Below are 8,078 nucleotides of genomic sequence, written 5' to 3' on the forward strand. Positions count from 1 at the left end.
ACAGAACCAAGGCGCTTTATTATCGTCGGACTCGGGCCTGTGGGGAAACCAACTACTTAAAAGAAAGATTAAAAGAGTTTTGGACAGAACCAAGGCATTGTATGGTCCCCAGACTCAAGACTATGGGGAAACAAACTACTTAAAAGAGTTTTGGACAGAACCAAGGCACTGTATGATCCTCGGACTCGGGCCTATCGGGAAACCAACTACTTAAAAGAAAGATTAAAAGAGTTTTGGACAGAACCAAGGCACTGTCTGGTCCTCGGACGCAAGCTTATTGGGAAACCAACTACTTAAAAGAGTTTTGGACATAACCAAGGCCCTGTATTATCCTCGGACTCAGCCCTATTGGGAAACCAACTACTTAAAAGAAAGATTAAAAGAGTTTTGGACAGAAATAAGGCATTGTATGGTCCTCGGACTCGGGCCTCTGGGGAAACCAACTACTTAAAAGAGTTTTCGAAATAACCAAGGCACTTTATTATCCTCGGACTCGGGCTTATGAGGAAACCAACTACTTAAAAGAAAGATTAAAAGAGTTTTGGACAGAACTAAGGCATTGTATGGTCCTCGGACTCGGGCCTACGGGGAAACCACTTACTTGAAAGAAGGATTAAAAGAGTTTTGGACAGAACCAAGGCCCTATATGATCCTCGGACTCGGGCCTATCGGGAAACGAACTATTTAAAAGAAAGATTAAAAGAGTTTTGGACAGAACTAAGGCATTGTATGGTCCTCGGACTCGGGGCTATGGCGAAACCAACTACTTAAAAGAGTTTTGGACATAAACAAGGCCCTGTATTATCCTCGGACTCAGCCCTATTGGGAAACCAACTACTTAAAAGAAAGATTAAAAGAGTTTTGGACAGAACCAAGGCACTGTATGGTCCTCGGACTCAAGCCTATTGGGAAACCAACTACTTAAAAGAGTTTTGGACATAACCAAGGATCTGTATTATCCTCGGACTCAGCCCTATTGGGAAACCAACTACTTAAAAGAAAGATTAAAAGAGTTTTGGACAGAAATAAGGCATTGTATGGTCCTCGGACTCGGGCCTCTGGGGAAACCAACTACTTAAAAGAGTTTTCGAAATAACCAAGGCACTGTATTATCCTCGGACTCGGGCCTATGGGGAAACCAACTACTTAAAAGAGAGATTAAAAGAGTTTTGGACAGAACTAAGGCATTGTATGGTCCTCGGACTCGGGCCTACGGGGAAACCACTTACTTGAAAGAAAGATTAAAAGAGTTTTGGACAGAACCAGGGCCCTATATGATCCTCGGACTCGGGCCTATCGGGAAACCAACTACTTAAAAGAAAGATTAAAAGAGTTTTGGACAGAACTAAGGCATTGTATGGTCCTCGGACTCGGGCCTATGGCGAAACCAACAACTTAAAAGAGTTTTGGACATAAACAAGGCCCTGCATTATCCTCGGACTCGGCCCTATTGGGAAACCAACTACTTAAAAGAAAAATTAAAAGAGTTTTGGACAGAAGAAAGGCACTGTATGGTCCTAGGACTCAAGCCTAAGGGGAAACCAACTGCTTAAAATGGTTTTGGATAGAACCGAGGCACTATATGGTCCTCGGACTCGGGCCTATAGGAAACCAACTACTTAAAAGAAAGATTAAAAGAGTTTTGGACAGAACCAAGGCACTGTATGGTCCTCGGACTCAAGCCTATGGGGAAACCAACTACTTAAAAGAGTTTTGGACAGAACCAAGGCGCTTTATTATCGTCGGACTCGGGCCTGTGGGGAAACCAACTACTTAAAAGAAAGATTAAAAGAGTTTTGGACAGAACCAAGGCATTGTATGGTCCCCAGACTCAAGACTATGGGGAAACCAACTACTTAAAAGAGTTTTGGACAGAACCAAGGCACTGTATGATCCTCGGACTCGGGCCTATCGGGAAACCAACTACTTAAAAGAAAGATTAAAAGAGTTTTGGACAGAACCAAGGCACTGTCTGGTCCTCGGACGCAAGCTTATTGGGAAACCAACTACTTAAAAGAGTTTTGGACATAACCAAGGCCCTGTATTATCCTCGGACTCAGCCCTATTGGGAAACCAACTACTTAAAAGAAAGATTAAAAGAGTTTTGGACACAAATAAGGCATTGTATGGTCCTCGGACTCGGGCCTCTGGGGAAACCAACTACTTAAAAGAGTTTTCGAAATAACCAAGGCACTTTATTATCCTCGGACTCGGGCTTATGAGGAAACCAACTACTTAAAAGAAAGATTAAAAGAGTTTTGGACAGAACTAAGGCATTGTATGGTCCTCGGACTCGGGCCTACGGGGAAACCACTTACTTGAAAGAAGGATTAAAAGAGTTTTGGACAGAACCAAGGCCCTATATGATCCTCGGACTCGGGCCTATCGGGAAACGAACTATTTAAAAGAAAGATTAAAAGAGTTTTGGACAGAACTAAGGCATTGTATGGTCCTCGGACTCGGGGCTATGGCGAAACCAACTACTTAAAAGAGTTTTGGACATAAACAAGGCCCTGTATTATCCTCGGACTCAGCCCTATTGGGAAACCAACTACTTAAAAGAAAGATTAAAAGAGTTTTGGACAGAACCAAGGCACTGTATGGTCCTTGGACTCAAGCCTAAGGGGAAACCAACTGCTTAAAATGGTTTTGGATAGAACTGAGGCACTATATGGTCCTCGGACTCGGGCCTATGGGGAAACCAACTACTTAAAAGAAAGATTAAAAGAGTTCTGGACAGGACCAGGCATTGTATGGTCCCTAGACTCAAGCCTATGGGGAAACCAACTACTTAAAAGAAAGATTAAAAGAGTTTTGGACAGAACCAAGGCATTGTATGGTCCCCAGACTCAAGACTATGGGGAAACCAACTACTTAAAAGAGTTTTGGACAGAACCAAGGCACTGTATGATCCTCGGACTCGGGCCTATCGGGAAACCAACTACTTAAAAGAAAGATTAAAAGAGTTTTGGACAGAACCAAGGCACTGTCTGGTCCTCGGACTCAAGCTTCTGCGGAAACCAACTACTTAAAAGGGTTTTGGACAGAACCAATCCACTACATGGCCAACGGACTCGGGTCTATAGGGAAACCAACTACTTAAAAGAAAGATTAAAAGAGTTCTGGACATAACCAAGGCATTGTATAGTCCCCAGACTCAAGACTATGGGGAAACCAACTACTTAAAAGAGTTTTGGACAGAACCAAGGCACTGTATGATCCTCGGACTCGGGCCTATCGGGAAACCAACTACTTAAAAGAAAGATTAAAAGAGTTTTGGACAGAACCAAGGCACTGTATGGTCCTCGGACTCAAGCCTATGGGGAAACCAACTACTTAAAACAGTTTTGGACAGAACCAAGGCGCTCTATTATCGTCGGACTCGGGCCTGTGGGGAAACCAACTACTTAAAAGAAAGATTAAAAGAGTTTTGGACAGAACCAAGGCATTGTATAGTCCCCAGACTCAAGACTATGGGGAAACCAACTACTTAAAAGAGTTTTGGACAGAACCAAGGCACTGTATGATCCTCGGACTCGGGCCTATCGGGAAACCAACTACTTAAAAGAAAGATTAAAAGAGTTTTGGACAGAACCAAGGCACTGTATGGTCCTCGGACTCAAGCCTATGGGGAAACCAACTACTTAAAAGAGTTTTGGACAGAACCAAGGCGCTCTATTATCGTCGGACTCGGGCCTGTGGGGAAACGAACTACTTAAAAGAAAGATTAAAAGAGTTTTGGACAGAACTAAGGCATTGTATGGTCCTCGGACTCAAGCCTATTGGGAAACCAACTACTTAAAAGAGTTTTGGACATAACCAAGGCCCTGTATTATCCTCGGACTCAGCCCTATTGGGAAACCAACTACTTAAAAGAAAGATTAAAAGAGTTTTGGACAGAACTAAGGCATTGTATGGTCCTCGGAATCGGGCCTATGGGGAAACCAACTGCTTAAAAGAGTTTTGGAAATAACCCAGGCACTGTATTATCCTCGGACTCGGGCCTATGGGGAAACCAACTACTTAAAAGAAAGATTAAAAGAGTTTTGGGCAGAACCAAGGCATTGTATGGTCCCCAGACTCAAGACTATGGGGAAACCAACTACTTAAAAGAGTTTTGGACAGAACCAAGGCACTGTATGATCCTCGGACTCGGGCCTATCGGGAAACCAACTACTTAAAAGAAAGATTAAAAGAGTTTTGGACAGAACCAAGGCACTGTCTGGTCCTCGGACTCAAGCTTCTGCGGAAACCAACTACTTAAAAGGGTTTTGGACAGAACCAATCCACTACATGGCCAACGGACTCGGGTCTATAGGGAAACCAACTACTTAAAAGAAAGATTAAAAGAGTTCTGGACAGAACCAAGGCATTGTATAGTCCCCAGACTCAAGACTATGGGGAAACCAACTACTTAAAAGAGTTTTGGACAGAACCAAGGCACTGTATGATCCTCGGACTCGGGCCTATCGGGAAACCAACTACTTAAAAGAAAGATTAAAAGAGTTTTCGACAGAACCAAGGCACTGTATGGTCCTCGGACTCAAGCCTATGGGGAAACCAACTACTTAAAAGAGTTTTGGACATAAACAAGGCCCTGTATTATCCTCGGACTCAGCCCTATTGGGAAACCAACTTCTTAAAAGAAAGATTAAAAGAGTTTTGGACAGAACCAAGGCACTGTATGGTCCTTGGACTCAAGCCTAAGGGGAAACCAACTGCTTAAAATGGTTTTGGATAGAACTGAGGCACTATATGGTCCTCGGACTCGGGCCTATGGGGAAACCAACTACTTAAAAGAAAGATTAAAAGAGTTCTGGACAGGACCAGGCATTGTATGGTCCCTAGACTCAAGCCTATGGGGAAACCAACAACTTAAAAGAAAGATTAAAAGAGTTTTGGACAGAACCAAGGCATTGTATGGTCCCCAGACTCAAGACTATGGGGAAACCAACTACTTAAAAGAGTTTTGGACAGAACCAAGGCACTGTATGATCCTCGGACTCGGGCCTATCGGGAAACCAACTACTTAAAAGAAAGATTAAAAGAGTTTTGGACAGAACCAAGGCACTGTCTGGTCCTCGGACTCAAGCTTCTGCGGAAACCAACTACTTAAAAGGGTTTTGGACAGAACCAATCCACTACATGGCCAACGGACTCGGGTCTATAGGGAAACCAACTACTTAAAAGAAAGATTAAAAGAGTTCTGGACATAACCAAGGCATTGTATAGTCCCCAGACTCAAGACTATGGGGAAACCAACTACTTAAAAGAGTTTTGGACAGAACCAAGGCACTGTATAATCCTCGGACTCGGGCCTATCGGGAAACCAACTACTTAAAAGAAAGATTAAAAGAGTTTTGGACAGAACCAAGGCACTGTATGGTCCTCGGACTCAAGCCTATGGGGAAACCAACTACTTAAAACAGTTTTGGACAGAACCAAGGCGCTCTATTATCGTCGGACTCGGGCCTGTGGGGAAACCAACTACTTAAAAGAAAGATTAAAAGAGTTTTGGACAGAACCAAGGCATTGTATAGTCCCCAGACTCAAGACTATGGGGAAACCAACTACTTAAAAGAGTTTTGGACAGAACCAAGGCACTGTATGATCCTCGGACTCGGGCCTATCGGGAAACCAACTACTTAAAAGAAAGATTAAAAGAGTTTTGGACAGAACCAAGGCACTGTATGGTCCTCGGACTCAAGCCTATGGGGAAACCAACTACTTAAAAGAGTTTTGGACAGAACCAAGGCGCTCTATTATCGTCGGACTCGGGCCTGTGGGGAAACGAACTACTTAAAAGAAAGATTAAAAGAGTTTTGGACAGAACTAAGGCACTGTATGGTCCTCGGACTCAAGCCTATTGGGAAACCAACTACTTAAAAGAGTTTTGGACATAACCAAGGCCCTGTATTATCCTCGGACTCAGCCCTATTGGGAAACCAACTACTTAAAAGAAAGATTAAAAGAGTTTTGGACAGAAATAAGGCATTGTATGGTCCTCGGAATCGGGCCTATGGGGAAACCAACTGCTTAAAAGAGTTTTGGAAATAACCCAGGCACTGTATTATCCTCGGACTCGGGCCTATGGGGAAACCAACTACTTAAAAGAAAGATTAAAAGTGTTTTGGACAGAACCAAGGCACTGTCTGGTCCTCGGACTCAAGCTTATGCGGAAACCAACTACTTAAAAGGGTTTTGGACAGAACCAAGCCACTACATGGCCCTCGGACTCGGGTCTATAGGGAAACCAACTACTTAAAAGAAAGATTAAAAGAGTTCTGGACAGAACCAAGGCATTGTATAGTCCCCAGACTCAAGACTATGGGGAAACCAACTACTTAAAAGAGTTTTGGACAGAACCAAGGCACTGTATGATCCTCGGACTCGGGCCTATCGGGAAACCAACTACTTAAAAGAAAGATTAAAAGAGTTTTGGACAGAACCAAGGCACTGTATGGTCCTCGGACTCAAGCCTATGGGGAAACCAACTACTTAAAACAGTTTTGGACAGAACCAAGACGCTCTATTATCGTCGGACTCGGGCCTGTGGGGAAACCAACTACTTAAAAGAAAGATTAAAAGAGTTTTGGACAGAACCAAGGCATTGTATAGTCCCCAGACTCAAGACTATGGGGAAACCAACTACTTAAAAGAGTTTTGGACAGAACCAAGGCACTGTATGATCCTCGGACTCGGGCCTATCGGGAAACCAACTACTTAAAAGAAAGATTAAAAGAGTTTTGGACAGAACCAAGGCACTGTATGGTCCTCGGACTCAAGCCTATGGGGAAACCAACTACTTAAAAGAGTTTTGGACAGAACCAAGGCGCTCTATTATCGTCGGACTCGGGCCTGTGGGGAAACGAACTACTTAAAAGAAAGATTAAAAGAGTTTTGGACAGAACTAAGGCATTGTATGGTCCTCGGACTCAAGCCTATTGGGAAACCAACTACTTAAAAGAGTTTTGGACATAACCAAGGCCCTGTATTATCCTCGGACTCAGCCCTATTGGGAAACCAACTACTTAAAAGAAAGATTAAAAGAGTTTTGGACAGAAATAAGGCATTGTATGGTCCTCGGAATCGGGCCTATGGGGAAACCAACTGCTTAAAAGAGTTTTGGAAATAACCCAGGCACTGTATTATCCTCGGACTCGGGCCTATGGGGAAACCAACTACTTAAAAGAAAGATTAAAAGTGTTTTGGACAGAACCAAGGCACTGTCTGGTCCTCGGACTCAAGCTTATGCGGAAACCAACTACTTAAAAGGGTTTTGGACAGAACCAAGCCACTACATGGCCCTCGGACTCGGGTCTATAGGGAAACCAACTACTTAAAAGAAAGATTAAAAGAGTTCTGGACAGAGCCAAGGCATTGTATAGTCCCCAGACTCAAGACTATGGGGAAACCAACTACTTAAAAGAGTTTTGGACAGAACCAAGGCACTGTATGATCCTCGGACTCGGGCCTATCGGGAAACCAACTACTTAAAAGAAAGATTAAAAGAGTTTTGGACAGAACCAAGGCACTGTATGGTCCTCGGACTCAAGCCTATGGGGAAACCAACTACTTAAAAGAAAGATTAAAAGAGTTTTGGACAGAAATAAGGCATTGTATGGTCCTCGGAATCGGGCCTATTGGGAAACCAACTACTTAAAAGAGTTTTGGACATAACCAAGGCCCTGTATTATCCTCGGACTCAGCCCTATTGGGAAACCAACTACTTAAAAGAAAGATTAAAAGAGTTTTGGACAGAAATAAGGCATTGTATGGTCCTCGGAATCGGGCCTATGGGGAAACCAACTGCTTAAAAGAGTTTTGGAAATAACCCAGGCACTGTATTATCCTCGGACTCGGGCCTATGGGGAAACCAACTACTTAAAAGAAAGATTAAAAGTGTTTTGGACAGAACCAAGGCACTGTCTGGTCCTCGGACTCAAGCTTATGCGGAAACCAACTACTTAAAAGGGTTTTGGACAGAACCAAGCCACTACATGGCCCTCGGACTCGGGTCTATAGGGAAACCAACTACTTAAAAGAAAGATTAAAAGAGTTCTGGACAGAGCCAAGGC

The sequence above is a fragment of the Quercus robur genome, chromosome 4, assembly GCF_932294415.1.
Source record: "Quercus robur chromosome 4, dhQueRobu3.1, whole genome shotgun sequence".
Lineage (NCBI taxonomy): Eukaryota > Viridiplantae > Streptophyta > Magnoliopsida > Fagales > Fagaceae > Quercus > Quercus robur.